General features: G+C 41.9%; 1 long non-coding RNA gene across 1 annotated transcript; it reads left to right on the top strand.

Moving 5' to 3' along the window:
• Positions 1-10701: 10701 nt before the first annotated feature.
• LOC122164484 lies at positions 10702-11743 on the top strand. The gene is made up of 2 exons (XR_006170224.1): positions 10702-10933; positions 11325-11743. It is a non-coding gene; the product is annotated as an uncharacterized LOC122164484 (long non-coding RNA).
• Positions 11744-19419: the final 7676 nt, after the last annotated feature.

The raw sequence follows: 19419 nt of genomic DNA, 5'->3' as shown, positions 1-19419 counted from the left end.
ACACCTCATAAAAAAAGACTTGCAAGTCAAAATCCGCTATGATTTGGAATGCAGGACCTTTTCTGTAGATGCTGCAGAGCACGAGGTGCTCCCCAGATGTGCCTATTGTAATAAAACACAAGCTTGCAGGACCAGCAACCAACCAATTCATTTTAGCTTCCCACTTATGTGATCGCATTATAGAGCACAGAACCATTAGGGCCCAAAGGGCAGGTAAGGGAGGCATGGCTTGTTAACTCTTTTTCTGCTGAATTAGAAATGGGGTGTGCATACAGGTCATAGAGACAGCCCCACGGAAAAAGCTATTGCACAACTTCACCAAAATGCAGAGAAACAACCTCAATCCGATTCTCTATTAAGCTACTGGGACAGGAATGTCTTCTATTTGGGCACAGAGGGCCAATAGAAAAATTATCCGTGGATAATATCAGCGCTCTTTCATTCTTTTTGTTTTTGCAAATGAAATATGTTGTCAGCATTTATTCTGCTTTACAACTGGGGTTTTTGCTGTTTGTTTTTGTGAATGTGTGTTTTGTTGCCTTTTTTTTTGTTGACTCCCCTTTCTTTCCTGTCTCACTTCATACTCCTTTCAGAGTCCTTTCAGCCTGTGGCTCGCTCCTCAGGTTTTGACTTCAGCGAGAAGATGTTCACAAGCCACGGCTGCACAGTCTGACCTCTGACTAATCCCACACTCCTCACCCTGGGAAATAATGAATGGCGACCAACCTTTTGTAAACACAGAAACCTGTGTTAAGAGCAGTCATCCCTGAAATATTAGTACCAACAAAACACGCGCGTAAATTACTTCAATTGGTAAATAAGGATTAGACAAGAGTTGTCAAAACAGAGCGAGTTGTAGTAGATTTACTAAGTTTTTCTGCTGCTTAACTCTGCCCTAAGTGTAAAGGGGGATATTTTTGGAAAGTCTTATAAAATCCATTCAGCTGTTTCTGAGGTAGATGAATGTGGAAAGAAAACCTCACAGCTGTCAACTTTATTTTTCAGGTTTTTTTTTTTTTTTTTGTGCGTGCTCGGATAATTCTGAAATGGCTTTGATTTAAAACTCCAGACTTGGCAAGGGCAAATGGTAGCCTTGACAGAAAAACGAGTGCTCTGTTTTCAGTTCTGAAATAACCAACTTAGGGATGCTTAAAACTGGCTACAGGAGCTGATGGCACCATGTTGGGTGCTCCATGTTAATGCCTGGATATTGAAGCTGGAGCTAGCAATGCAAGTGCTGAAATACAGGAAGGGCCCATTTAAAGAAAAATCTCCTGAATTCTGCTCTCTGTGCTAAGTCCCACCACTAAATATCATGCAAAACATCATCTTCTTGAAACCATACTTTTTTGTTCTTTAATTTTGCACTTCTTTCTATACTGAAATATAAGACCGGTGGTGGCTCTGCCTGCAGCAAGGGGGCTGGAGCTTGATGATCCTTGAGGCCCCTTCTAACCTATTCTATGATGCTATGATAGCAGCCATGCCAAAAACCAACGCATCCAAACTGGACAAAAATCTCACTTCTCACTCCCATCTCACTTGTATGATGAAGCAGTGCCTGGAAACCAACAGCTGCAGCGATTGGTCCTAATCTGTGTTCAATGGATTTTCTTCCTAGTATAGGATGCCTGAGTCTTTTTACACATAACAGCACCGCTTGTTGAACACTCATCTTCAATTTAGCATCAAAGGTGGTTTTTCTATTTCTATAAATGACCGCTCGCTCAAAAACCACACCTTTTGGTCAAGCACAACTGCTGAACTCTGTAAGTTAAGTGCTGAACTCTGACATCTTGGAATATTTTTCCCAAAGGCCAACCCAATTTAATTCACAAAAACTTACATTAGGAGAAAAATAAATTAAGAGTTTTGGTAAAACAGAGGGCTTTTAGTAACCTCCATTCAGTAGCCAAGAATTAGCAAGGAAAACTCCATTTCCCATTTTTTAATTGATGCTCATGCCAAAATGCCTCAGGTATGTACAATCCCAAACAAAAGCCTTTGGGGAATTTCAGCCTCAGGAAACATACTCTCCTGGGCAAAATGTGGTTTCCTGGAGTTGGTAGTTCTACTGCAGAATACTGGATGTTAACTTTGTTAATAAGAAAACATTTTTCAAATGAAAAATGACTTGTTAAACCACTTTCATGTCACTTTTTCAGTAACACATTAAAGTAAACAAACCTAAGATGTTAAATAAAATAAAAACCCACTACACCTGCAGAGTTTTACCAGCTCACATTACAAAGTCCTCTCTGAAGTGGCTGGTGAGCTATTTCCATTACAAACAGCAAGTGTTCTTGAAAGTAATTCAAAGAGTCAAATTAGGCAGATTACATCAGAGTATATTTCCCTGCAGCATAAGGAGTTTTGAAACACCTGCCTGACATATTTCAACCGCTGTAGAGAAAAATGGCACTGACTGGTTTCAGGAACCGCTGGTGCCTTGAAAGAAAGATCATTTTATATTTAATTATTTTCCAACAAAACAATTTTGTTTGCAATTTGTGCTTTTGTTTTTGAACAGAAAACAGTACCAATGGAGGGTGCCAAAAGCAGACTTAATTAGAATGAGATATTTTACATTTCACATTAAACATCACGTGTCTGCTATTTGTCCCAGTGCTTTCCTGAAGATTTTTTTGTCTGGAACATGCTCTAGCTAGTTAACTACACTGCCAACAAAACTCAAGTCACAAGTTCAAGAAATTACAAACAGCACAGTGGGATAACCCAGCAGTGACAGAGAGAAAATACCCTGTTGGCCTGGGGGAAAAATGTGTGTGTATACAAATAGATCCCGTGTCACAAATCAATGGCCGCAGAGGATTTTCATCCTTGGGTACTTAGAGAAAGTCTGAAAGTTTCAGAGATCGAAACAATTGCCTCTTCACTTCAATTCTTGGAAAAATACTGGAACAAATCATTGCACAAACAGTAAGCAAGAGACAGATGACTAACAGCCAACATGGGTTTCTCAAGAGCAAATCATGTCAAAGCAATCCACCTCCTTCAGGAGCAGACCGAGAGATTTTGTAGGGTAGGGAAAAGCAGTAGATGCAGCCCAGGCTCTAAGTTATCAAGAGCAGCAGACAGGGCAGCGAGACCAGGAGTACAAGTCACTTCACTTAGAAACACTTTGTCATTCTGGACATTTCTTAGTCAAGATGTATGCACACAGCTGGCTAGAAAACCATGCTGACCAATTTGGTAACACTGATTCCTGCAGTGCACGAGGCTTGCCTTGGTGATGCCCTTAATATATTTTATTTAGAGTTTTCCTGAACAGCTCCAATGATGAAATAGGTAGCGTGCTTCTTAAACAAATGGCTAACACCAAGCAAGCCAGGGCTGCAAAGAAAGAGGAGGCGATTAGAAACCAAAGCACAAACATAGAAATGGTTCAGGAAAAAAATGGGATTGCATTCAATATGGAAAAATACATCATTTAATCCCAATCTAGAATAATGAGATTGCACAAGTCAGAGCCTGGGAATGCTTCGTGTCTGATACTAAATATATTTAAAACGGTGGAACTGTAATCATGGAATCTGGGCAGACAGCAACTTCATGGTGCAGGAAAAGATGGAAACCAAAGGACAGCCAGTTAGAAGCCACCTGCAGCAGCAGATGGATCTCAGCTCAGACACCACAACCTGTCTTGAAAACTCCTCAGAAAGACTACGCTAACAAACAACTGAATAAAGGTTTCAAAAAAAAAAAAAAAAAAAAAAAAAAAAAAAAAAAGTCTTGAAAAATAATGAAGATTTTTGGAACAGAAGACATTAAAAGGTGCTTAAATAATCTTCAAGTATACTTGGAATGAAAAAAAATATGTACTTCCTGTTTTCGCTTATGATATTGAAGTGGCACATAGAATGTGGAAATATAGTGGGATCACCAGGTGGACGACCTGATGGATAAGCAATTGGTTGAAAGGCCGCAGACAGAGGGTGGTGGTCAATGGCTCTATGTCCAGGTGGAGGCCGGTAACAAGTGGTGTCCCCCAAGGGTCTGTCTTGGGACCGGTGCTCTTTAACACCTTTATTAATGACATCGATGAGGGAATTGAGTGCACCCTCAGCAAGTTTGCTGACGACACCAAGCTGAGTGGTGCGGTTGATACGGTGGAAGGAAGGGATGCCATTCAGAAGGACCTCAAAAGGCTGGAGGGCTGGGCTCGGGTGAACCTAATGAGGTTCAACACGGCAAAGTGCAAGGTTTTGCATTTGGGCCGGAAGAACCCCAGGCACCCGTACAGGCTGGGAGGAGTGGTCCTTGAGAGCAGCTCGGCAGAGAAGGACCTGGGGGTCCTGATGGACGAGAGACTGAACATGAGCCAGCAGTGCGCTCTGGCAGCTCGAAAGGCAAATGGGATCCTGGGCTCCATCAGGAGAGGGGTGGTCAGCAGGGAGAGGGAGGTGATTGTCCCTCTCTACTCGGCTCTTGTGAGGCCCCATCTGGAGTACTGTGTCCAGGTGTGGAGCCCTCAGTACAAGAAAAGACATAGAGATTTTGGAAAGGGTCCAGAGGAGGGCGACTAAGATGATCAGGGGGCTGGAGCACCTCCCCTATGAGGACAGGCTGAGGGAGTTGGGCTTGTTCAGCCTGGAGAAGAGAAGGCTACGGGGTGACCTCATTGCAGCCTATCAATTCCTGAAGGGAACCTACGCCCAGGAGGGGAGTAAACTCTTCAAAAGGGCTGACAAGAGCAGGACTAGGGGAAATGGATCCAAGTTGAAGGAGGGAAGATTTAGGTTGGATGTTAGGGGGAAGTTCTATACAAGGAGAGTGGTTAGGCCCTGGAACGGGCTGCCCAGGGAGGTTGTGGATGCCCCGTCCTTGGACGTGTTCAAGGCCAGGTTGGATGGGGTCCTGGGCAACCTGATCTGAATGTGTGTGTTTGGTGGCCCTGCTAGGCAGGGGGGTTGGAACTACATGATCCTTGAGGTCCCTTCCAACCCGGGTGATTCTGTGATTCTGTGATCTGTGATCACCTCAATAACAGCAGAACTATTTGTCTGGTACTTGTTAAAGCCACATCCATTATGGCAAACTGCTGAGTCCAGAGAGTTGTTCCAGTTGCACTGTAGATTCTCAAATAGCAGGATGATGCTACTGACAGTCATACAGAAGAAGAACAAATTCGGAAGAGCTTTCCAACTGCAAAGACAATTATGCACTAAATCAGACTGTCTAGCAATGCTAGAACTGAACTCAGTTATTACAAGCACCATGACTGCATTCTTCCTAGAGAATTCTCTAGAGAATTATTTATGATCTCCGTAGATTCTCCATTACCCACACCATACAGAAGCAAATAGCAGCAGAACCTGCTCTACAGATCACCAGGTGACTCTACAGAGGAGGGAGCTGAGAAATGAACAGTTGATTCCTCAGCTCAAACAAGGCTCATCTCCAAGCCTCTGAACAGAAACCACGATTTCTGCAGTATATTCAGAGATTAAAGATGTCCTGGAAGTTGTAGTTATAATTTGAAATGTAATTCAGTTTCCTAAGGAGGTCTGTTGTATTCTTCTGACTGAAGAACAGAACAGAAAAGTCAGTAAGTCGCTGTTTACTTCCTACTTCCCTGTTTTTGCAGAAGTGCACGCACACAAAAAAATTATTTGTCCTACTGCTGCAAGCTGTTAAACACTCTCATTGCCATGGCTGAAAAGAGTAAGCTTACTGGACTACTCACAATTCAGTTTTCAAACGTCACTATTTAAAGTGAGGTTCTAAAAAGCTGATTGTGTGTAGGTCACAATCACTCACTGTGATTTCAAACAGAAGAAAAACCAAACCTTTACACATAAGAAACAACAGTTTGCTCTGGAAGGCAGTACTACACCATCCAGCCTTGTCTCTGCACATTGGCTGCATTCATTGCACTCTGCAGAACGAGAGATGGGTGGAGTGCAGGACATCCTTTGTCTCCTCCTTTGTTTGAGAAGGGCAATACAAATTACTAAGGTTAAAAACATCCCAGTATTCAAGTACACTGTTGCTTAGATGAAATAACAGGACCCAAAGTTTCAACTGTATATAGCGAACTGTGTAGGGAGCACCTATCCAGCAATCACAAACATGACGACCTCTTGCATCGATTCACGTTTAAAATTCTGCTTTATGTTATCAATCTGGCACCTGAAATTAAGCAGAAAAATATTTCCTGGCATATTTCTCACTCTTACTTGATTCTATGATATTTGGAAACATAAATCTAAACTGAAACTCAGCATCAGATTTCGAAGTTTCATCTTTTTTCTTTATAACAGGCAGAAGCTCCTTAAAGTAGCAATGTAAGCCAATATAATGTATTTCCAGGACTGCTTTTAAAAAAATCAGTGATAAGAAAAAGGCAAGCCCATTCCTCACTTTAGCATCCTCACCAGTCTAAGGACAACTGTGTTCTTAAGAAGCACCTCTCAATCTCAATTACTCTTTCTGCCTTTTTAGAAGCTGTTCCAATACCTCTGCAACACGATGGTCTCTGAGGAATAGAGCTCCAATTAGCACGCACCTGGCACAATGAAAGCAATTAGTTAAGCAGGGTGCATTATACCAGCAGCAGTGCTGGCCCTTTCTAGGAAATGATGGAAGAAGTTCATAAGGAGGGATAAGTATCTTTTACTAAACAGTGCTGTTGAGGATTACACGTCCCAATTTCTATTGAAATCATTGAACTATCAATCAGTTTAAGACTTAAGAGAGTCCTTCACCTCTTATTTCTACCAACTACAGGCATGCAGCATTGCAAATTCTGCATGTTAGCATTTTTGATGAGCAGCTTTTAGCTGCATATCAGAGCCTGATCATCAGCTCACACTGACAACCCTGTACATGCTTCTCTTGCAAGGAAAACATAGGAGGTGATCAAACACCTGTGGCTCTGTAACAACCTGCCTTTTCTGATCATATGAGAAGAAACACAACAATTACAGAACAGAAGTAGGTAACATCCCCAGTAATACCCGTAAGAGCAGAGCTACATTGGGGAGCCAGCTGAGAAGTACGGGAGCATCACTCAGAGCACAGACAAGCAAAGGAAAAGTACTGGTGAATTGCAGCATGCTTCTGCCATGCCAGACCTGAGGAGTTCTACAGAGCATTCCTGGGAAGGCGAGGAGGAGGGGGAAGACAGTTTGATCAGTTCTTACCTCTTTATCTCCTCAATTTTAAGTACCAAGTAAAAGATTGCTTTCAGCAGAGTTGAAGTTTTTTCTTATTATGTAATGGGTCCCAGCAATGGCTAGAAGTTGGCTTTAATTTTCTCACAGGTACGAGCTGGGATCATTACTTTCAAAAGCAACTTTGCAGTTGTATTATGTAAAGCAATGCAGATCAAGTATAATGAGGATGTCACGGTAAAAGCATCATTTTTAATGCTGCACAAGTTTTAAAACTGTAAAACCAGCACCCTGTGAGTCAAACCCTAATTTTATGGAGTTAAGAAAAATAGTCCATAAACCTATTAGAGCACTTGTTGCAAGTAAATGAAATCAGTGCTTCAGAATAGCAGTCTGAACTGGGATCCAAGAAACTGACTGTGCATCAGAAGCAGCTTGACAGAGAGGAAGGATGCTGTACATTTTTAACCTAATTACAGGTCTTGTGACCTTGGTACAACCAACACCTATTTTCCTTCTTATGCCTGGGTTTCACACAGTATTCATCACCTGCATGACAAAAGCACATCACACGTAGGGGCAATTTGTTCCCTCATGCATCTAAGAAATCACACTTGCAACCTAAGAAATTACTAGCATAAGAACACAAGACTATTAACAAGGTGACCCACAAAATCAGACCCCAGTGTTTGTGATGAAGTCAAAGAAGCTTTCAGTCAGGAGAAGAACGCTCAGGAAAAAATAAAAACGTGGCCCTGAAAACTGCATTCAGAAAGATGAAAGTCTCTGAAGGGCTTCACAGCACCCTGAGCATCGTTCAGCTGTGAGATACACACAAGGACTCTTTCCGGCCAGCACATGCAGCTGGATATTGTGTAATAGATACACGTATATATATATATATATATACATGTATATATGTACATACATATAGCAGTATATCTATCACTTTTGCTGTTCTCCTAATTGACCCAGGTCTCACATCCTTTCCTGCTTCCTGGAGTGATGACTTCCACCTCCAGGCCCCACATGACTAAAGCCACTATTTGTGTCCTTCCACACTGTACTAACGACCTACGTTTATAGAAAGTCTTCCATTCACAAGCCTCTTAAATTGCTGTACAAGGTCCATAAGGCACAGAAATTATTTACATGCAACTAACAGCACAGGATCCATCTGAAACCACAGCAGGAAGTACATGCTGGAGCCTTAATACCTGAATTAACAACAGTCTTCAGGCCATGCAACTTCAGCCAGGACTACCACACCTGGCACTACACAAACCACACAACAACAGAAACTACATTCTGAGGGTCATGAGAGTCCCTAATGCACGTAGAGAAGAAGTGAGACATGAAGAGCTTAAGCAACTTAATCAAGGTTGTATTAAAAACATAGTTAATTTTACAGGTCCTTAATTTTACAGGAGCTCAATACCTTAATTGTAACGGCAGAGAACATTTAAAAAAATAAAAAAAAAAAAATAAAAAAAAAAAATAAAAAAAAAAAGATATACCAGTTCAGGGTCTACAGGGACAGCTATTTAGCCTTAGTGAAAAAAAATCCCTTATCTAGAGGGAAGCTCCCAACAGACATCATAACCTTTACAAACACTTTGTATGAAGCCATTGCTGACACAACCCCACCAAGTCTGAAGCTGCATCAGCAATGTGTCCACATACATGCTTAGTGCCTCTTGGTGGACAGCACAAGTGTGGCCAGCCAGCTGGTACAGGCTGCAGAGCTCCTCAGGTCCTTGCTGAGTACATCATTAACATCCGGAGCACTTAGCAGATGTTATTAAACATTGCGAACCACTTGACAGATAACATAAATACCATCAAGTGTTTGGCCTACAATACAACATCAGTCAATGCTTGGCAAACGTTGTCAGCCTCTTGGGAAATCCGGCAATGTTTGTAAGCAGTTTGTAAAGCTAAGCGTGGTTCCCTCCAAATGGGGCTGTTTTGTTCTGTGGGGTTTCTTTTGTTTTTGAGAATGACTGCTGCATGCTCTTGGCTTTTCTAAAAAAATGTGGAGGCATCAGGAGAGAAAGATCTGGACTGGGACCACCAGGCTTTGTACCAAAGGAACTGACATCTCAGCACGGCAACCTCTGAAACCTTCATCTTCACATTACAAAAAACTCTGATGTTCACAACAGCACCAAGTTCAGCAGAGTGGAAATGTTTTTTCAAAGCAGCTATAAACACAAAGTTTTCCTGTCTGGCCTGCTTCTTATGCTAGTTAAGTAATACAAACTTACTCCTTCATTCAGAATTTCTTTTTAATCCCAATACGCAAACATTTGAATGTTCTAATTCAAGTTTAACCCCCAGTCTGGGAACATAATCAGAAATAAATTAACGAATTATAAACTAAATTAAGCTACTGATGTACTTAGTAATTAGCTTACAGTGAAAACAGATGAATATTGAAATTACTTCTCCAAACTCTGAAGAAGAGTCCCCTTGGGAAAGCAGTACGTAATATCCAACTGAACTCATCTTCAACTTATGCAGTGCCCTTCTCATTGAGCTATTGGTATTACATTCATCAAGCCCACAATTGCTCTTAAACTCATTATAGAACTCAAAACTGACACACTGTAATAAAGGAACATAATGGTTTATTAATTGTCTTAAAATAAGCTCCCTCTGCCAATAAACCTTCCTGAAGCCAGCTTCCGGAAAGGATGATGAGCAACAGGTTCTTCTAGAAGGATACAACTATGTGCCCAAACACACTTCCTTTGGAAGCCCATCACAAGGCTTCAGCTATTATTTACACTACTGCACTATTCCAGATCACACATACTTAGGGACTGTAGAACAAAGGATGGAAGATCATTCCTGTGCTTAAGAAGCTATAAACTAAAGAAAAGCCCACTGAGCAACTAGGAAAGTAACACTGCCACATACTGACCACTTCTCTACAGCTACTCTCACACTGGCCCTGCTGCCATACTCCTTGCAACCGTCCTGAAGACAGCCTAACTTCTTAGGGCTCTTATTGAGTAATCAGATTTTCAGTTATATATTTGAACTTCAATCAAGAAAGGTATAGAATTGCTTCAGTAACCCCTTGCACTGAGAACAAAAGCTGTACAATGAGGTCTGAGGGCTGTCATAGATACATGTTGGAAGCGTAATTCCACGTATACAACAAAGTACCTTTTCCAGGTCATTTGCCACATAGACACAGCATTCCTCTGTAACTTTGCTCTTGAGCAATCCCAGCAGTTCAATAAGGCAAGCTGGATGTTTGCAGGAGTTACTTCAGCCTCTGGAAGAGCACCTATCTCCGGAGCAGAGCAAGGCAGCTGTTTAATAGCATGTCAACACCCATTCAGGGGAGGAAGTGAAGGAAAATACCACATCCACTGAAATTTAATTTGAAAGAATGCACACGTGGTTCAGGAACAGAGCGAGACAGAGTCATTTCAAGAGCAATGCTATGCAAACAACTTCCCCTTCACTGTATACCACCACTCCCATTTTTGAGGGACCGAGTTCAGAGACATAACGGGGCCAAGCTTGTTAGCTGCTGGATGGAGCCCTTCCACAGGAGAGTGTTCAAGACGGGAATCTCATCCAAGTTAGCTCAGAAGCCTTTGAAGTGGGAATGCAGTTTATAGTCCTCTGGTAATTCCTTCCTTGATAGGATGGGGATAAGGCATTTTGCTGTTGGGCTGTTGGTTTTTTTTTTTCCTCTCTGAATGGAAAATGACCACCATTAGAAGAGGGAAGACTGCACCGACCCTGAGTGCAGTTCCTAGCCTCAAGAGGGAGTGAAGGTAATTTATAGAGATGCATCTTCTTGTGATCAAAATACACTCATCTAGAGTAAACTTTACTGAAAGGTAAGTACACCAGAAGCTGTGAAAGGCAGAAAGCCTTGCCTTGGGCCCGCAGCACAGAGACAGAAAATGATTTCATTGTTGTCACGGATCTTGCCAATAATACAGAAAAACGTATCAAGCTGGCACTGTCCTTTCCTAAAGAATTTCCTGGGCAATGCAGCTAAAAAATCTTGGCAATAACAATATTAGCACAAGAAATGATATAATTTACACACTTGTTTGATTCCCCAGCAACACTCTTCTTCAAGAAAATCCATCTTATTACTCTCCAGTTACTCTCTGTTTTCTCCTGCTGTTTGCAAAACAGACTGATTTTTTTTTTCAGATGAGTCCAGCAGCTGATCACCCAACACTGCTCTACAGCCAGCTTGCCTCTTTACCCCACACTGAAAGCGAAAGACCTACCACTGCCATGACCAGATACATAGCATTGAATGGAGCTTTTCCCTTTTGTGCCTCACTGTCCTCATCCTCTGTCTCCCTTTCCAATTAAACCATGGGAACTTCAAAGGCTCTTCTCTAGCCCAGGTTAACGGATACAGTCCTAGAAGTGTGCTGAGGCCTTTAGGAGCTACAATACCAAAGTCCTTCAGGATTTTTTTTTGTTTCCAGACTGCAGTCCAGCAAAGCTCTTGTTTGAAAAAATGAAGGATTCCAACCAAGCCTCAACTACAAACTGCCTTGTTAGAAGATGCAGTTCTCTGAAATGCAATGACAAACAATAAATAATCATCTGTAGTAAAAGCCAGGAAATGTGAAGATAGTCTAAAGTTCTTAGCACCACCAGCATTTACTTAACCTGGACATGGGAAGGGAACTTGAGGGCTCCTTTGAGGGATCACGTGGCAATGGGACACAAGTAGCGCTTGCGGACAGCATCTCTCTTTTATAAAAGATATCCATGTATTTTCTCTTAGATGCCATATACCAGCTTTACTTCTCTCTGGCAGTGACCTACATTTAGCAAAGAGCTGTAACTGCTTCCCTTTCCCTGCTTCAGCTTCAGTTCTTCCAGCATGAACAGAAAGCACGAGTTTGTCTGTAGGGCTACACCAGCTCTCAGTTACAGTCAGAGGTAACCAACAGGCATGAAGGTAAAAGGGGAAAAAAAATGGAAAGAATAAACACACATGGAATGGGGCCTCAGAGGCTCCAGCAGTGTTTCAGGATGTACTGGTCACCACATGAGTATTAGTAAAAGCAGAGAGGATCAAAGAAGCAGAGTCTATCACTGATAAACTATACTCCAAGCAGGAGAGGCCATTCTTCATTAAGAAGTTGGTAGCCAGTAGGAAAAAACTTCATATAATTGCACTCTTTTAACCACCTACATGCAGCACCAGTAACAGATACCTTTCTGTTCTATGTGCATCTAGAGAAACAATCCTTTTCCTAAGCATGCTCAGCGCCTACTGCAGTTTCTCTTCCCTTCTAATTTTCTTAAATCTATGCTTTGAGACATTCCTTTAATTAATTTACTTATTTTAATTAAAGGAGGAGTGAGAGACTTGGTTAGCAGCAAGTCAATTTTTGGCTAGCATAAGCCATTACAGCTCTAATTAAAACTAGGTTTCTGGATAGTCTCAGTATTTAAAGACAAAGTAATGAGTGTGCACCGGACCTTGGCACAGAACCCAGTAGAAGACCCCCCCCATTTAAACCAACTAGAGATCAAACCTGTCGCTAAGGTTGATTTGGGTAACACTTACATTATAGTAACACAAGTGAACTTTAATTCTGCCTGACAGCAAAGTGTGCAGAAGAAGAGCATAAGCTATAATTTACATGCAAATAACTGGAGTAAAAAGACTGAGAGACCAATGTTAGAAGCTACGCACAGCACAGACCCTTATGAGAGATAAGCTTGCTGAAATCAGGCCTCAAGTGATTTCCCAAGGATAAACAACAAATCAAAGTAATTTGATTGTTTCTAATGCAAGCTAATTATTTACAGTTTTCACATCAACTTTAGTCATCCAAATGTATGTATGTAGGCATTATGTTATAAACTTTCATTTTCTGAAGGAAATGTAAATATACGTACACAAAATCATCAAGGCTACAGACTCAAGCACTCAAAACTCAGGAAATGCCAGAATTAAGTTTGCATGGCAAAAGAAAATATTTTTCTCTTAATTTCATTCCCAGAAATGGTGAAACCATTTTTTGTTTAAGCTTTCCAAACAATTCATCTGAAGCAGACATTCAGCATGGAAAGTTTCAGCCCAAACAGTTAAAATTTGGCCAACTTAGATGCCACTGAAAACAGGGTCTTATAATGGGAAATGTGAGGCAAGTTTAATTATAGGCAGCACTACCAGCATCACTTATAATGTATTTAGGATTAAAATTTCATCCTGACTTTGCCTGGTCTGTTTATCTAGAAATACTGTACAGAAGTATTTGAACCTCCTTTCATGTCTCAATTTCTTACAGTGTTTGTAGCTCTGGGGTCTTCAACTCAGTCCAAAGTACAACACAGCTATTTACATCAGTTGTCAGAAAGAGAAACCATTACTCAAAGCAAAAATCCCAGATGCATGACCAAGAAGAAGCCGCCACAGATATTCAGAGGGTCTCAATGCCCACCATATCTCAATTCTATAGCCTTTCAGAAAGTGATGCATTTTTCCTGGAAAAAGTTGATTACAAAATAAAATTAAACTGGTAACAGCTCTGTCGAAATTAGCAGGTCTGATTGATGATGACTGCCTGGAATTTCATTGGGAAATTAGCTGAATTCAAAATAGACTGTTTGCTATGCTGCTGTCCATAGATCTGGCTGGCATTCTGGCATTGCCACTACAGTGCTCTGTGTTCTCGCTGGCCCAGCTTCCTCTGCAGGCTTCTGCTGCATGCACGCTGCATTCAGCTCTTATTTTTGATGCAGCCTAAAATTCAAACATTAGTCTGCAACACTGGACTAATAGCCAGGTACTGAATCACAATCTTCAACGTTTCACTGATGATAAAATAGCACATATGTATATTACAGAATTCTTAAGCTCCAAACACACAGTCAGAACTAAGAAAAATTAAGGACAATACCAGATGTTAACACACTTACTGTTGGGTTTTTTAGTTTTGTTTTCGTTCTTTTAAATCTCAGTCACCTGCTTCCTGTCTAATACTAACCTACCCACCACAGTTACCAAGTCAAACTTTTATATTTGCAAAGAAAATGGCAGAACAACCCCTGAAGTAGAAATTCAGTAGGGTTTGTTTCTATTGTAGCCTAGAGCAGAAGATGGTAGTCCTGTTACCTCATTCCTACTGACTACCAATTTAAAGAATGATTTACAGGAACTCAAATGCAGTAGTGAAGGGCTGCAGAAATATTTTTAAGCATTGCAGGATGAATTTCTTTGGTCCAAGTATTAAATTCTGGTATATTCAAGCTCTAAGAAGAATGAATTCTTAGAGCTGGAAGGGACCTTTAAAGGTCATCTAGTCCAACTCCCTTGCAATGAACAGAGACATGAACAGCTAGATCATGTTGCCCAAGTCTTGATCCAGCCTCGCCTTGAAAGTTTCCAGGGATGGGGTATCAACCACATCTCTAGGCACCACCCTCACTGTAAAAGACTTTTTCCTTACATCCACATGAAGACATATAAGCATCAAGTTGTGCTTTGTTCTGTTATTAACCAAGATGTGTTAACCGGGAGTGAAGGAGAATGAGCTTTTGCCCAGTGCACTGCCTGAAATCTGCTTCCAGGCTTCTCACCGATTATAAACTTTGTTTAAATTTGGCTAATTCATCTGCCTCTTTCAGGCCTCAGCTTCCTATTTCCACATTGTAAATACCATCACCTCCATCCTCCTGCGCTGCTCTACTTAGACAGCAGGCTTTTCCATCCTGCACATTTTGTACTGCCACTTGCACAAGGCAACGTACCTCTGGTGTGTTTATGTTGTCAGTTACATACAGGCAATCCTTCCAGCAAACTTTGCACCCCGTGTCAAATGTTCATATTCTATTTGGTGCTTCTTCACTTCCTCTCTTCTGAGGCAAGCCCCCCAAACATTCAATATTCTACTCGGCGAAACACACAGCGGCTTCTTTATTCACGGCAATAATATGCAATATATGGACAGACTGACATAAAGGAAACATGTGAGGCAAGGCATCCACGGTAGGAAAAATAAAGGTGACCCATAAAGTACTCCACCAACTTTCCTAAAGCCTTGACATCTGTAATTTATAAATCATGGAGGTTTGTTCCATGGTGGCTTTGCCAATTTTGCTATGTTGCAGTGAACATCTTAACGAACTCAAGGTGACACAGTGGCTTCTTGATGGAGTGTATTTACACAGAATTTCCAACATCAATCTTGCAGCACAAATGGAAGTGGTGTAATAAAGCTGGGAAACAACGATCGTGTACAAAAAAACCCCAACAACCTAAGGAAGCAAAGCATCACGTGTTATGGTTCTGTTTTTCTGTTTTTTTTTTTAAACTGATGTTGAAGTTTTAAGCTTTGCATGCCACATTCTTACAAAAAGAACTGAGAAATAACTTCATTTATAGCAGCAAATTTCACACTAAAAGTAGCAGCACCCACTGCAAAAAGCCACTGTGGTCAGTAGCATGTAAACACATCCTACTGGTTTCAATTCAACCACAAAAACTTGGTTCAGATTGGTACTTGACACCCAGCTGCTTAGCTGCAGCAGCATATGAGTAGGAGAAAGAAGGCACATAGGTGTTCATAGTGAATAAAATTATCTGCTCCATACAATTCCAGTATGCCTGTGTTTCTCTGGGTTATGAGAATCACTGTGGGCCGATAACAGAAATGCAAGCAATTCCTCCACACTTTCAGAACCAGTCTGATATATTATTCTGATAAAAGCTGCATTCAATTTGTCTCTAGGCTCAGAGTATTCCACTTCATCTCTATCTATACGTTAAATAAGTTGTTCTTAGTAGTTTTCTAGCTTGCACGTTTATCTACAAGATCCATACATATGGATCTTCTCTTGTTTGACACAGATGTCTATTACCATCTCTCCTGAAAATCTGGGCCATAAATCCAACTAATCTTGTTTTTATTAAAGAACTCTGGCACATTTGTTGCTCAAGGAACTGCTCTGAAAATTCAAATGGTGACCATTTCTCTCCAGCTATACTCCAGGGATTCTTTTTAAAGGAATGAGACTCAACTTGGTTTTGACATGACTACATCTGGTGAAGCTGTGGAGTAAGGAGAAGACGCTACAGAAATGAGCTACGTGCTCTGTTCAGAGTCAAGGATATCTATCAGCTGGGGCACCAGAATTTTCAGGCTCCCTGAAAATGCAAGATGAGAAAGAAAAATCTGTGCATGCTGATACTTAAAGTGCTGCCTTGCTGGAGGGTGAAGCAGCACAGTTTTCCTTCAATAGCCTGCAGTCAGTTGTGCACTCAAAGCATTTATTCAGACACTCTAGTAATAAAAAACAATTTATCTTCCTGGTTCTAGATATACAGTAAACACTTGGCAAGTCTTCTTGCTTGCCAAGACACTATAAAGCCACATGAAGACAAATCATTTAGCAGATTCTACAGACTGGTCACAGAACACCATTTCACTGGAGAAATTGTCCTATTTTAGAGGACTTCAACTAACTGCCTTAGAAATTAACTAGCAGCCATTTCACGTTCACTCAGATGTGTGAAAATACAGATTTATTCAGACTTTTATCAAATACACAATGGGGAATCAAAGTCTTTATTCAAGCCAATAAATCAAATTTCCAGAGTAATGTTTTAATGAAACTGATAAGATACTCCTACCATCACATTTCTGAGAGATGCAACATCACATAGCAATAAAGGGTTTGTGGAACAGCACAAGGGCAGGTTGTAAACTTGACAGTAATCCTGAACTACTATGTACTAGCAGGGCATCTAGAACAAACCAGACTAATGCCTGGAAGATAAAGATATACAAGAAACTGTCAAAGCTGCATCTTTTCCTCTAGAAATAGCTAGGATGCCTGCCAGCACTGCGAGGCATGAGGGGTATTAGAGCAGTGCCCCTTCTAAGCACAACTCTTGACTCCGTTGTCTGTTTCTATTAGAGAAGAGCAGCCTTCACCCTGTGGTCCCTGAACCACAGAGGCTTGTGCTGCAGCATGGTTTCAGGGGAACTCTGTAAATGGTGAGGAACTTGGGAACACAAACGTAAACTCACATCTGCCAGCAATTACACTCACTGAAACACAAAAAAAATTCTGCTTATTTGTATTAAGCTGTAAATGCAACACAGCATTTGCTTTCAAACACAAAGATAAGCCTGCCACTAAGCTGAACACTGTGGCTTACCATCAAAAACCAGATGTGCCAGCAACCGTGTTCCTATTTCCAAACTTTAATCTGGTTGCATATAAATCAGTATTGTTTGCTATCAAAACTTCAAGATTTATTAGTTCAATAAAAGAGATCCACTCTCAAAAACTAATACACTTTTTCATAACTGTATTCCTATACATGTACTGTAACACCTGAGAAATCTTCTAAGCCTAGCAAGCATAGCCCCCAGGAAAAAAAAAAAAAAAAAAAAATCAACATCTAAAGCACAAAGAGAAGAAAGTGCCAATACAGTAAGAAAAAAATGAATAGTTCTTATAAGGTCCCTGTGCCACTGCCATCAGCAGTAATGGGATGGTATTTCAAGGAAAACTCAATACCTTGCAACTCTGAAGAAAGCTGAGGTAGCAGCCAGAACCTGTAAACCACCAGAGCAAAGAGAAGAACAACAAATCTCTGCACAGCATATCAAAGGAGGATGTTGGCAAGATGGCAGGAGAGGTTGAACCTCCCACTGTTAAACTACATTTGTGGGTGTTTGACAGAAGGCAGCAAAAGGGCAAACAAAATGGCATCTGACATGGAAGTGCTTCAGAAGTAAAGGTGTATAATTGAATTCCTCTATGCAAAATTCATCAACACTTGTGGAACAATGATAAGGCCAAACAATGGATATGAGCACAGTGAGGTGGTGCATTTTAGCAGTGATGCCAGGGAACAGTGCCAGCTCAGATTCAAGTTGCCACCAACCAGAACACCCAGATGCCTTTTAGCAAGGATGCTCTCCAGCCTACCTCCCACAGAAAGCACACAGAGTCAGGGTCATCCCACCCTTGGTACAGAGCCCAGCTCTTGCTCTTCTTTATGCAGATGGGGACTACCCCAATGTTTGTCCAGATCTCAGAACAAGGTCTCTACCCTCGAGTCAACACTCCTCCCAGCTTAGCATCACTCACAAATTCACTTCATACAACTGCCAGATCTTTATTGGAATCAACAGTGAAAAACATTCCAGAGAAAGGACCTTAAAATGGAGCCCCGCAGAATCCCACTGTGACAAGTAGGACAATGTCAGGCCATAGCCTCCCCTCACCCAACACAGCCATGTTTTGGCTGTCTTGAGTCATGACAGGTCATTCTTAGGGTAGCACTGCCATGGCCTTATGATGTCCTGAGCCACCTCCCTGCTGACGGCTATAGAAACAGGGACCCTGACAACAGAACACCAGTCGCTGACCGACTTCTGTCAAGGAAGCACGCATCTGACACACAGAGCTCAATAGACAGATCCTTCCCTCCCACTGTGGGAACTTCCAAGGAGGACAATGAATCCTCCTCCAGCAAACAAGCGGAGGCTTCTGGGGAGCAGCAGTGAGCCCAAGCCAATGGACGTAGACCCCCCAGAGAGCAATGTTGAGCCTGTGGGGGTGGACCTACCTCCAGAGAACAAACCAAAGGAGGTGGATCCATCTCCATCAAGCACAGGCAAGCACTATAACATCATGATACGCTTGCCTGGAGACATCACTAAATCTGTTTGTGGCACAGCAGGGCTCTCCATTTCCATCTCGGCATTGAAGTCACCATCTGCCAGAGAGCCCCTGGGACAGCTGCTGCTCTCCAGAACCCCTCCTTCCACAGCCCCCAAATCCTTATCCTTCCCCAAAACCTCTCACCTCTTCTTCACTGAGGTCTCAAGAAAAAGGCACCTAAGACTACAATATGATAATAGCAAGGGGAAAAGTCTTTGGCTACAGCAAATGAGAAGGAGCCCAAATGCAGCAGCCACAGATAAAGAAATAAAGGGAAAAAGCTGCTTACCTTTGGAGGGCCTCAGGTAGGCAGCGATCTCCAACAAGACCCACACCACCACTGATAACCCTTAAATGAGGTCTGGGAAGGGGTGGATCCTGGCTCCACCCCTTCCAGTCACTCAGGTGCATTGCTGGCAGAGCTCCCCTGGGTTGGCTCTGCCTTCCCAGCAGGTGCTCAATCACTGCTTCAGGCCGCAACTTAGCATTTCCATTACAGGGCAGGACTGGGACTGATGTCCTCTAAGCTTCTGCACTGACACAAAGGGAAAAGTCCAGTGGATGGACACGAGCTCCCTGCAGCCTCCAGCAG

The sequence above is a fragment of the Centrocercus urophasianus genome, unplaced genomic scaffold, assembly GCF_019232065.1.
Source record: "Centrocercus urophasianus isolate 14NV4802_14NV808 unplaced genomic scaffold, USGS_Curo_1.0 seq_26, whole genome shotgun sequence".
NCBI classification, from domain to species: Eukaryota; Metazoa; Chordata; class Aves; order Galliformes; family Phasianidae; genus Centrocercus; species Centrocercus urophasianus.
This window is presented reverse-complemented; position numbering and strand designations above follow the sequence as displayed.